Genomic DNA, 12,081 nt, shown 5'->3' on the forward strand with positions numbered 1-12,081 from the left:
TCTGACTGAGGCAAGCGTGAGCTCTAGTGACGTTGGCATGATGAGAATTCACAGAACCAATAGAAAATGCAAAGACCCTAAGACTGGAGTAATCTTGATGTATTGGATAGACTTGAGAGGTGGCAAAAGAGGTGGTGAAAGGCAGTCAGACTTCTACTATATTTTGAAGTTTGAGCTAACAAAACTTACAAATAGATTGATAGCATCATGTGAGGAAAGGAGAAGAGAAATGGAGTCAATAAGATTGGTTACCAAGGTGAGGAAGATTAGAGGAGGAGAAATCTTGAAACCAAAGAGTCAAGAGTTTTATTTTGGACATGGTAAAGTTGACAAGCTTATTAGAGGTCAAGGGGAGATGTTGAACTTGAAGTCCAAGGAAAAGGTCAGAGGTCAGGTCATTGGCATAAAGTAGGTCTGTAACACTACAGGGTTGGATAAAATCTCCAAGGGAGAAAGTCTAGATAGAAAGGAGGGCTGGCTATAGAGCCCTGAAAACTCTAGGTCTCAAGGGAAGAGAGAGGAAGAGAACCAAGTAAAGGAGACAGAGAAGTGGCCCCTGAAGGAGAAGGAGAAGCATGAGTGTGGGATCCTGAAGGCCAAGTGATGAATATTTTAGACAAAGACTGGCTAAGTGTGCCACATGCTGCTGAGAGGCTGACTACAAAGGGAGCTGGAGAACTGACCTTTGGATCCGGCAAGATAGAGATGGTTAATGACCTTTACAAGAGCGGCTTTAGATAATGGTGGTGGTGAGCTACAGAGAGAACAGGAAGTGAGAAAATGAATTCAGCAAATAAATTTGTTAAAGACCTTTGCTATGAGACAAAGTAGAAAAATGGGGCAGTGTCTGGAGGAAGTTATGAAAGGCAAAGGTTGTTTGGGGAGTATTTTGCTTTTTAAGATGAACGATATAGAGCATATTAATAATTCAGTAAACAAGGATAAATCATGATGAAGGAAGACAGGAGAGAATTTCAGAGGGAAAAAAAGTCCTTGAATAGCAAAGGCAAGTGAAGCCCGATGTACAAGTCATAGGCTTGGCCTCCAATAGGATCCAGGACAGCCCACGTCCTGATGAAGGTATAGGGTGTGAAAGTGTGGATGACTTCATGTGAGTAGAATCTTACTCTATTGCCTGGATCTGAGTGGACACTGTACACGTCAGTTTCCTCCCATTGTCTAGGTGTAAGCAGAACCTCTTGAATTCTCTAACTCTGTCTACAGCACTCACAATAAATAGCTAGAATTAGGAACTTGTTCTGTAACCCAAGAATGAGTAATCAGAAGAATCATTGACCTTGCTCTGCTCTACAAAGGAGATTTCTATGAGTTCTTTTTCTTTGCCAAGTATAGTATATTTTAGCTGGTAAGTTTCCTGGTAGGCTTGTGCACTCATTGAAAGAAATAATGGAAGTATACCAATCCTGCCTTCCATTTGGGTTCTATCAAAGGGCTGATCAGAAGCACAGTGAAATAGCTGGCTGGGACTAAGTGAGGAGTTCTAAAAATCCCCTGAGTGAAGAGGGAAACAAGGAGAGGAGCATAAGAAACTAATTTTTATGAGTGCCCTTCCTTGAAACCCAAGTCTTGGGAAGTTAGCTTAGTAATTACAAAAGTATATTCTTCTTCAAAGAGTTCATGCTTTGGAGAGAAAGGTCAGTGTCTGGATGCAGTTCCACTCCTATGACCTGTGTGTCAATGACTTAACCTCTCTGAGATTCTGTCTCTCTGTAGGGAAAATGCTACTAACAAACATCCATCAGGGGCAGGCTATGAGGGGTTTAAAATATCCATAAGTAGAAGTCTGGGCCTACAGCAGGTGCTCAATTAAGGTCTATTTCCTTTGAATTCATCTTTTGTTTTTTAAGTTAATTAAGTGTCTCGACCCATTGCTAAATGAGTCAATAAACGGCACTTCAGCTGGCACTCACTGAATTTCAGACAGTTTGGAGATACTACGTGTAATACGGAAACCACAAAATTGTCCCTGCCCTCCAAGGCATGTATGTATATGTACATTATGTCATATATACACATTATATCATAGAAATGTATATATATACATACAATATACAAGCAGACCATGTTTTATTGTACTTCCCTTTATTGTGATTTGCAGATAGCGCGTTTTTTACAAATTGAAGGTTTGTGGCAACCCTGTGTCAAACAAGTCTATAGGGGTCATTTTTCCAACAGCGTTTTCCTACTTGGTGTCTCTGTGTCACAGTTTGGTAATGCTCATAATATTTAAAGCTTTTTCAGTATTATTATATTTGTTATGCGATCTGTGACCAACGGTCTTTGATGTTACTATTGTAATTGTTTCGGGGCACCATGAACTGTGTGTCAAACTTAATTGACAAGTGTTTTTGTGTTCTGAGTGCTCCAGCTGTCTCCTTCCTCTCCTTGGCCCTCCCTATTCCCTGAGACACAACAATATTGAAAATAGGCCAACTAATAACCCTACAATGACCTCTAAATGTTCAAGTGAAAGGAAAAGTCACATATCTCTCACGTTAAATCAGAAGCTAGACATAATTATGCTTAGTGAGGAAGGCACATAGGAGCCAAGATTGGCTGAAAGCTAGGCTCTTGTGCCAAAAAGTTAGCAAGGTTGTGAATGCAAAGGAAAAGTTCTTGAAGGAAATTAAAAGTGCTACTCCAGTGAACACATGAATGATAGGAAAGCTAAACAGCCTTATTGCTGACATGGAGAAAGTTTTAGTGGTGAGGATAGAAGATCAAACCAGCCGCAACATTCCCCTAAGACAAAGCTAATCCAGAGCAAGGCTCTAATTCTCCTTAATTCTATGAAGGCTGAGAGACGTGAAGAAGCTTCAGAAGAAAAGTTTGAAGATAGCAGAGATTAGTTCATGAGGTTTAAGGAAAGAAGCCCTCTTCATAACATCAAAGTGCCGGGTGAGGCAGCAAGTGCTGATGCAGAAGCTGCAGCAAGTTCTCCAGAAGATCTAGCTAAGATCATTAATGAAGGTGGCCACACTAAACAACAGATGTTCAATATAGACAAAACAGCTTTCTATTGGAAAAAGATGCTATCAAGGACTTCCACAGCTAGAGAGGAGAAGTCAATGCCTGGCTGCAAAGCTTCAAAGGACAGGCTGACTTTCTTGTTAGGGAGTCATGCAACTGGTGACTGCCAGTGTTCACTTATCATTCTGAAAATTCTAGGGCCCTTAGGAATTACGGTAAATCTACTCTGCCTGTGTTTTATAAATGCAACAACAAACAATCATCATATCTGTTTACAACATGATTTTCTGAACATTTAAGCCCATTGTTGAGACCGACTACTCAGAAAAAAAAAGATTTCTTTCAAAATGTTACCACTCACTGACAATGCAGAAATACAGAGCCAGCCCTGATGGCCCAGTGGCCAAAGTTCGGTGCTCACCACTTCAGTGGCCTGAGTTCCCTTCCCAGTCTCAGAACCACACCACCTATCTGTCAGTAGCCATGCTGTGGTGGCAGCTCACATAGAAGAATTAGAATGACTTACAACTAGCATATACAACCATGTACTGGGGCTTTGGGGAGGAAAGAAAAATAGGATGATTGACAACAGATGTTAGCTGAGGGGGAATCTCTCCCTACAAAGAAAGAAATAAATACATTTTGTAAAGCTATTGCTGCCATAAATAGTGATTTCTCTAACAGATCTGGGCAAAGTCAACTGAAAACCTTCTGGACAGGATTCACCATTCTAGATGCCATTAAAAATATTAATGATTCACGGGAAGAGGTCAAAATATCAACATTAACAGGAGTTTGGAAGAAGTTGACTCCAACCTTCATGAGTGACTTTGAAGGGTTCAAGACTTCGGTGGAAGAAATAATTGCAGATGTGGTAGAAATAGCAAGAGAACTAGAATTAGAAGGGGAGCCAGAAGATATGACTGAATTGCTGCAGCCTCATGATAAAACTTTAACTGATGAGGACTTTCTCCTTGTAGATGAGCAAAGAAAGTGGTTTCTTGAGAAGGAAACTACTCCAGGTGAAGATGCCATAAAGACTGTTGAAATGACAACAAAGGATTTAGTTGATAAAGCAATGGCAGGGTTTGAGAAGACTGACTATTTTGAAAGAAGTTCTACTGTGGGTAAAATGCTATAAAACAGCATCATATGCTACAGAGAAATCATTTGTGAAAGGAAACTTCATCTCCGCCTTATTTTAAAAAATTGCCACAGCTACCCCAGCCTTTGGCAACCACCACCCTGACTGGTCAGCAGCCATCAACACTGAAGCAAGACACTCCACCAGCAAAAAGATTATGATTCACTGAAGGCTCAGATGATGGTTAGCAATTTTTAGCAATAAATTACTTTTTAATTAAGGACTGTACATTGTGTTTTTTAGACATAATGCTATACACACTTAACAGACTATATTATAGTATACACATAACTTTTATATGCACTGTAAAACCAAAAAACTCTTGGAACTCACTTTATTGAAATATTTGCTTTATTGCAGTGGTCTGGAACTGAATGGGCAATTTCCCCAAGGTATGCCTATATATGTGACTAAAGTACTAGTACAGTTAATGTCATTACCCGTAGCATTTACCTGGACGGCAGGTAGCTGAAATTTTGATATTTGTGGCAATAGACTAAAGAAGACTATATTAATTATGCAATCAGTTACTTGCATGGAGTTTTTTGTGTGAAAGTCCCTATTAAGGTGCTATGGTGACGAAGATGCAGTCCCTCTCCCTTTGCAGGATTAGTAACATAAAAATCTTGATCACACATAATTTATTAAGTCATTCAACACTCTTCTAAGCATTGGCGTATAGCAGTAGATAAGAGAAGCAAGACCATTCCCTTATGTATCTTACATGCTAATGGGCAAGATGGATAACATAAACAACTAAATATACGCAATTCACATGCTTAAATATATACTGTAAAACATAGCAAGAATAACAGGACTGGGTTTCAGGTAAATTTTGTCTAACTCCAAAATCCATGGACTTTCCATTATACCAGGGGTAGGGAAACTACTGTCTGCAGGCCACATCCAGCCCAGGCCTTGTTTTTGTAGAGTTTACTGGAACACAGTCACGCCCATCGTTTGCATGTGATCTGTGGTTGCTTTCCAGCTTCGATAGCAGAGTTGAGTAGATGTGAGAGAGACCACAAGATCCATAAACCCAAAAGTGTTTATTATGTGACCCTTCATGGACAAAGGTTCTTGAATCTTGTGTTGTACTATGCTGGGCACAATACAAACAGAGTTTTATTACCAACTACATCAGTGTGGTCGGTTTTGGGGTAAGCAACAGAAAGTCAACTGAACAATGAGAAATTATATGCTCTCATAAAACAAAAAGTTGATGAGCCCCAGATTAAGTAATGTTAGAAGTCAAATGTCATCACCAGGAGCATAAATTCTTTCTTTCCTTCTGTTCTGATATGTTCAGCGTGGTTTGTGCTCACTGTCCCAGGATGGCTGTTCATGTTCCAGATGTCACATGGAATGATGAGGAAAAATAAGCGTCCATGTCTTGTGTCCCAATTTAGGAATGAGACAAGCCTTCCCAGATGCTCCTGGCAGAACTCTCCTTACTGTGCCATTGGCCAGAATTGTGTAACATGCCCATTTCCAAACCAATCTCTTACCAAGAAGATAGGATGGACAAGAGCAGGCTGAGTTCAAGCCTGATTCACTCCCTGGGGCTGAGGAGAGACCTACTTCCTCCTGAAACAGAAGACTACCCACTACCTGATGAAAATGGGGAAACTTGTCTTTTAAAATGAAAACAGGGGCAGTAAGGACACCAATGATATCTGCTACATCAACTGAAATAATAAATTATAAACATCTCTACTAAATATTTCAAGTTGAAATAAGCAGTAAAATGTAAGCTCCATGCAGGCAAGGGTTCTTCTGTGTTGTTCTCTGCTGTAGCAGCACTGTTAGAATAGTGCTTAGCATGCAGTAGGTACTCAACAAATATTTGCTGAATTAATTTTTGATTGAGATATGAATGCGTTTTGCAGAGTTGGGTAAGGAACCAAGAGAAGACTAAACGAAAGGCCATTAAATGATGGAAAGCCAACAATGGCAACATCACATTGCTAAACACTTTGGTTTGAGTGATCTTAGCTATCCACACAAGGCATAGCGAGAAAAGTGAGCACAGGCAAAGAAAACTTCTAGGTGCTCAGAATGATAATCTAGCTCTAGAGTCATGGAGCTCAAGTCCAGCTAAGTCCATTTTAGTCAGGAAAACTTTTCCCTACTTTTGTCACTGTGTCTAGAATAACACAGTCGATCTGATAGGAGGGTTAATTTATTGTGATTGCTTAGTTCTCTTCTCACATTATATACTGGCAGCAGCCTAGAAAAAGCACAAGAGACCCCCTGGTATAGGTACAGTTGCAGAATAGACCACTTTCAACGAGTATTTATCATGGCCAGCTCTATGCATGGTTAGTTGGTTGTACAGAATTAAAGAATTCAACAACTTGAGGGCTAGTACTGCACATAATTGCTGTGTCAGATATTAGGATAGAGGGGTGAACAAAACAGACAAGGTCCCTGACCTCAGGGAACACATAAGCCAAAAGGAAGGAAAGAGGCCTCTGGGAGGGGTTCCTGGAAAAGGTTACCCCTCAGCTGAGACCTGCAGGATGACTAGGAAGCTATCCGAGTTAAGAAGGGCGGAGGAGTGAGTCATGCAGAAAGAGCCACACACTCAGGCTCAGGGAAGAGTGTGGCATGCTGAGTCTTAGCACATGCCCTCCAAATATTCGGAATCTGGATTAGGAGCCAGGAGAGCTGGGTATGAAGCTTGGCTCTGAGTGAGAGACCAAGTCACTTCATGCAGTCATTCATTGACATAATCTCTCTGAGGTTGAGAGATGCCCCAGCCACCTTAATGTTTCGATGTTTAATTTTTTGATATTAAAAGTGAAACCAAAAAAAAAAATCCTCAAAAATATTTCCAGTTAACATTGAATAGAAAAATATCACTATAATAATTATCTCAAGATCAGATTTATAAAAATAATTCATTAAGTCACTATAGATAGCAGGAGTGGTCAGAAAATGGGACATAACTTTAAATTTCTATGAGAAACTTTTTTCCCCAAATCTGTAAGTTTATGTTACTGAATGTGTAATTTCATTTGGAGGCAATAACAAAGGTCTAAATTTGAGGATATTTATTGGAAGAGTCAGGTCTAACGGTAATCATTATAGTACACAAGCTATTCACTAATTTAATAACTATTTGCTGTGAACCAGGAATATTCTAGAGGTCAGTCACAGAGACATTGGTGACAAAACAAGTACGGCACTGCCTTGTGCTCCTGGCAGCCCCATGGGAAAGACAAATATTTAAGAAATATGAACAATTCTATTACACTTTATTATGTTAAGTGCTTTGAAGGAGAAACAACCTCTGTCTAGTTCTCATTCCATATTTATAAAAAGAGGGATGAGAAAATTATATCTCTTAGTTAACCCTAACATTAGGGGTTCTATCAGCTAACCAGTCTGTGGAAAAGAACCTGTTCAGAATGAGTTAAGTAAAAGTCATGAGGTGATGGTCATCAAAGGGACAGACTGACTGCTCAGGAGATACACAAGGCAGAGCTAGAAGCATCCATAGGACTATGAAGTCAGAGTTGGAAAAGAACAGAGAAAATTGAGGAGAACACATTTGCGTCACATAACTTCAAAGATGAGAAAACTACAGCTCAGAAGAGGTTAACAGACCCACCCAGCATGAAGAGTAAGGCTATAGTGCTGGAATCCTAGGAATGGCATTTTATGGAATCATGTAGACTCTTTGATATTTCCAGAAATACAGGCTAACTGAGTCAGAAGGGTCATTTCTCCAGGCCAAGCAAGGCCGTGATGTATGAAAATGTTTCTCATCCAAAAAGATGAACAGAAACAGAAGTGGACTCAGCCTTGACCTTTAGAGGTCATGCATCTAAACCCCAGAGAGAAGGGCATGTTTTGTCCATGAATAATGTTAGCAATAAACAGAAACTGGAAAGGGGGCTGGGGTTATGGAGAAGGGAGGAGGAGGAGGACACTTGTTTTCTGGCATGGATTACAAAATTTATGATCTTGAAGGAGGCAAACTTGCATGGTACAGGGCTCTCATCCACTGAGCAGAGAAGTTGTTTTCTTGAAGCTCACCCTCGCCTGGAGAGGGACAGGGCATCTCGTGTTTCTTTCCCTCCATGGCCTCTCTGAACCAGATTTTGGGTCTTTAGCTTCTCAGAGCTGAATCCCTGGGAGGAGTTGAGAGCCAAGATGAATGAGGCAGCCCTCCAGGTGGGTTTTCCTGATGCATAACTGGATGACAATCATTTGCACTTTCAGGAAAATGAAGAGACTCTGACTTCTTTTTATCCCCCAACTGATTTAAAAGGAAGATGTGTCATTTCCCTTTGATACTACAGCATAAACTTCCTTAATAAAGATATGCTGCTTGACATTGAAATGAATCTCAGGAAGTAGGTTTGTTCATTAGGCTTCCAAGTGTCTTTTCATTTCTGTCATCAATTTTCACTTTCCTCTTCAGCCTTTCTAAACATTCCTGGTTAGATATTCATCCAAACACACACACACATGCTGACTGGATACTGTCTATTTCTTATCTTATATTTCTACCATCCCAATTTACAACAACACAAACTCTAGATAGATTCTGCACTAGCTAACATTTTCCAAGTTCCTCTTTTAAGAAAAGACATGATCCTGTCATTACAGTTTTCTACCCCACGTCACGAGGTGTGGTGAGAGTTTGCCCTGAAATATATCTATGCTCTTTCAAAATAAGCGCATGAAGCATCTGTTAAAACGCAAAGCTTTTCTTAGGAGTTTAGACTTCTCAAGTTTCTTTCAGATCCATTATTTCACCTCATTCACTCAATCTAACAAGTGGTACATAATTTACCTAGGAGGAAATGGAAGCCCCAAATTTCTAAACAGCTTAGCAACTGAGGCCCAATGTATCTCAATTATTTGCTGAAGGCAATTGATCTAAGTGTGAAGACAGGTAGGCTGTCACTCAGGACCTGGGATAGTGAAGACCACAGCATATATTACACTGCAGCTTATTAGGAAGAAATAAATAAGTTAGTAAATAAATAAATGGTTAAATGAAAACAAACTCAACAACTACCATAAGGATACCTTCCCTGATTACAGAAAATAATCCTGTAATTATTCACATATCTCATTTCAACCTGAAAAAATTCCAATAAACTAGCAAGAGAAAAAAGGCACTTAATTTCAAAAGGATAGAATACAGAATCCAAAGTTAGTATGAAGTGATCACTTGATACTGGAGTTAATACTTTTTGTGTCTTTCTCCTGATTTAAACCACGATTGTCTTGATGTAAAAGATTGTTTTATTAATTTCAGGAGCCCAGGATCAATAAATTGAATAAATTAGAGGATTAATTTAGAATGAGGGAAAAGTTTGGTATTTCGAGGCTATGATAAAGACTGGCTAAGACCCGATTCTTTCCTAGTATCTAGGACCGTGTACCATGAGTCTTTATGGAACTGACCTAACACCATGTCAGAGATAAAAGCAGAAGCTTTAGAGTTCAGAAAGACCTGAACTTAAATCCCAGGTAAGCGACTTGCTAAATGTCTGTGCAGGTTTCTTGACATCAATTAGTACCCAGCCTCAGCTTCATTTTTTAAATAGAGATAATAATACTTCCTTCGTGGAAATGTTATAAGGATTAGGGATAATATATTCAATGTATCTAGCTAACTGATAGGCATTTATATACCCTGCCCCTAGTAGAGAATCACAGGATTAATCTCATTAGCAAACTCCTTTCCAGAATGGAAATCTACCAGGTCTGATTCATTCTGTAAAAGGCATTGACCTGATTTCCTCCTCAGCCATTATTATGAGATCTTAGATAAGTCATCAAAGTCTTCTGGGCCTCCCTTGCTGTATAAGAAGAATAAAGAAATGGAAAAGAGGAATTGGATTTTATGACCTCAACCACCTCTTTCAGCTCCTGACACTCATGGTGATATAATTTTGGTGCATGTCTCTATTTTCACATGTGAAATTTATGGGGTGGAGAAAGTTTTCCTAGTTATTTATACTGTGCTTCTTGGAAGTCTAGACTCCATTTCACATCATCACGTATGATTTCCGACAAGAACTGGACTGTTTAGCTGATCTCTGGAGGTCGAGGGAGATGGTGTTGACAGACTGCCCGGATAAGATACCAAGATGTTAAAGAATAAAGTAGGTGAGGACAGAATCAGGAAACAGGAACAGACCTGGATGAAATCTAACACTGTACCTAAGAGAGTAAATATGGGAAATGGGTGAGGAAACCTGCTGAGTAAATATACTGACGGGCATTACCAAAGAGAATAAGTTAATAAAAGTTGATATTAAAAATGATGGGGAAATTGGCAAATAATCCAACTTGCCCTACCAGGAAGAAGACGTTTTTCGTATTATCCTCTGCACTAGCACTTAATTTTATCTCAATGTTTGGTAGGACCTTGTCAGCAGAAACTTTATGTTGCAAAGGGAATGAGGACCATGGAGCTGGAAAATACACATGGAATTCTACTTCTGTTCTCCATATACTCTTCCTAATTTTGAGTCATCGAATGAAATTTTCATTCAGTGTCTATTTCATTCAGGGCATGCTCTGTGATAGCCACTGCAGGAGATAGTAAAGTAGCCCACTAAGGTTTGTAACATATACACCCAACATAGAATGCCTCTGCAGAATAAAATTTATCAAGGGCAGTTCTAGGTTACAGACAGTCTTGGGGCTGGAGGAATTGGTGTAGGTGTGTGCTTCACACAGTGGATCAGGGACCCAAGATGATAGCAGTTCTGCCACCTCCAGTACGAGGCTTCCCTGAATCGAAGAAGAACAGGAAGGAGCACGGGTGGGAGGTTTCCGGGGACCAGGCCTGGATGCAGCCCACATGCTTCTTCCACATTCCATTAGGGTGAAGTCTGTCTTGTGGCCACACCTAAACGCAAGAAAGGTGGGACGATTTGGCCTGGCTCTGTGAGCAGGAAGAAGATAATGATTGCGGTGAGCCAGCACACTGTGCCAGGGGGCAGAAGGAGATTTAAAGGAAAATTCAGCACGGTTGTGGACACAAGCGTGTGAAATTTCTTTTATACACGGCCCAGCGACTCCCACCAAACCAGGGAGACCTAAAAGCAAAGGAGACTGAAAACATCAAGTGGGGGATAATTAGTCTGCAATTAACATGCTTATACGCTAAGTGTAATCAAGGAAATGCTTTATAGAGTAAGAAGGAATGAAATGGACCTAAGAGACATGTCTGATATAGGAAACTTCACTGAATAGTCCACAGGTGATTTTAGCAAAACACGTCTAGAGTGAATATAGTCTCTCCTGCCCCGCTACAGACTCCTCTATTAAACTTTCAAGAGAGCCAGAGGTGAAAAATAAGTCCCTGCAACTCTTTGTTTAATCAGAGAGAGCAAACCTCACATTGGATAAAGTCTTCAGCCTACAAGACCTACTGGGTCCAGCCCCAGCCGAACAGGGTCTCCTGAGGGATGGATGGCATCGGCGAAGGAGGAGGCAGTGAGACAAGGAGTTTGGTGTCCAAGTCTAACTTGATTTTGTGTATGTATGGTTTATATAGGGCTCAGGGTATGCAAGGATGATTTCATGAAACAGTCCCAGTACATATTTTTGGCTCGCGTAAGCGGGTTTTTGCAAGGTAGACAATAGTCCTAAGAGTAATTGATTGCAAAGGTAGATAATAGTCCTAAGAGCAATTGATTGTGTGTAGGCCCCGGGGGGAGTTAAGCTTCTGTAATTCTTTACTTCAAGGAGGCCACCCCCAGCGGCCTCCTGACTCAATGGGCCGTGGCAACCACCGTCCTCCCAGAGAGATCTGTGGGGGCCACAGATTTCTTTGTTCTCTCTCCACTCCCATCGCTTCACCTGACCAAAGGACGAGTCAGAATGTTCTTTCCCTAGAAGATGTTTTTCCCCAGAACTTTCCCTAGAATATCGTATTGTATCATTCTTATTCCCAGGGCCGGGCTGAC

This window comes from Equus quagga, chromosome 3 (assembly GCF_021613505.1).
Source record: "Equus quagga isolate Etosha38 chromosome 3, UCLA_HA_Equagga_1.0, whole genome shotgun sequence".
In the NCBI taxonomy this organism is placed as follows: Eukaryota; Metazoa; Chordata; class Mammalia; order Perissodactyla; family Equidae; genus Equus; species Equus quagga.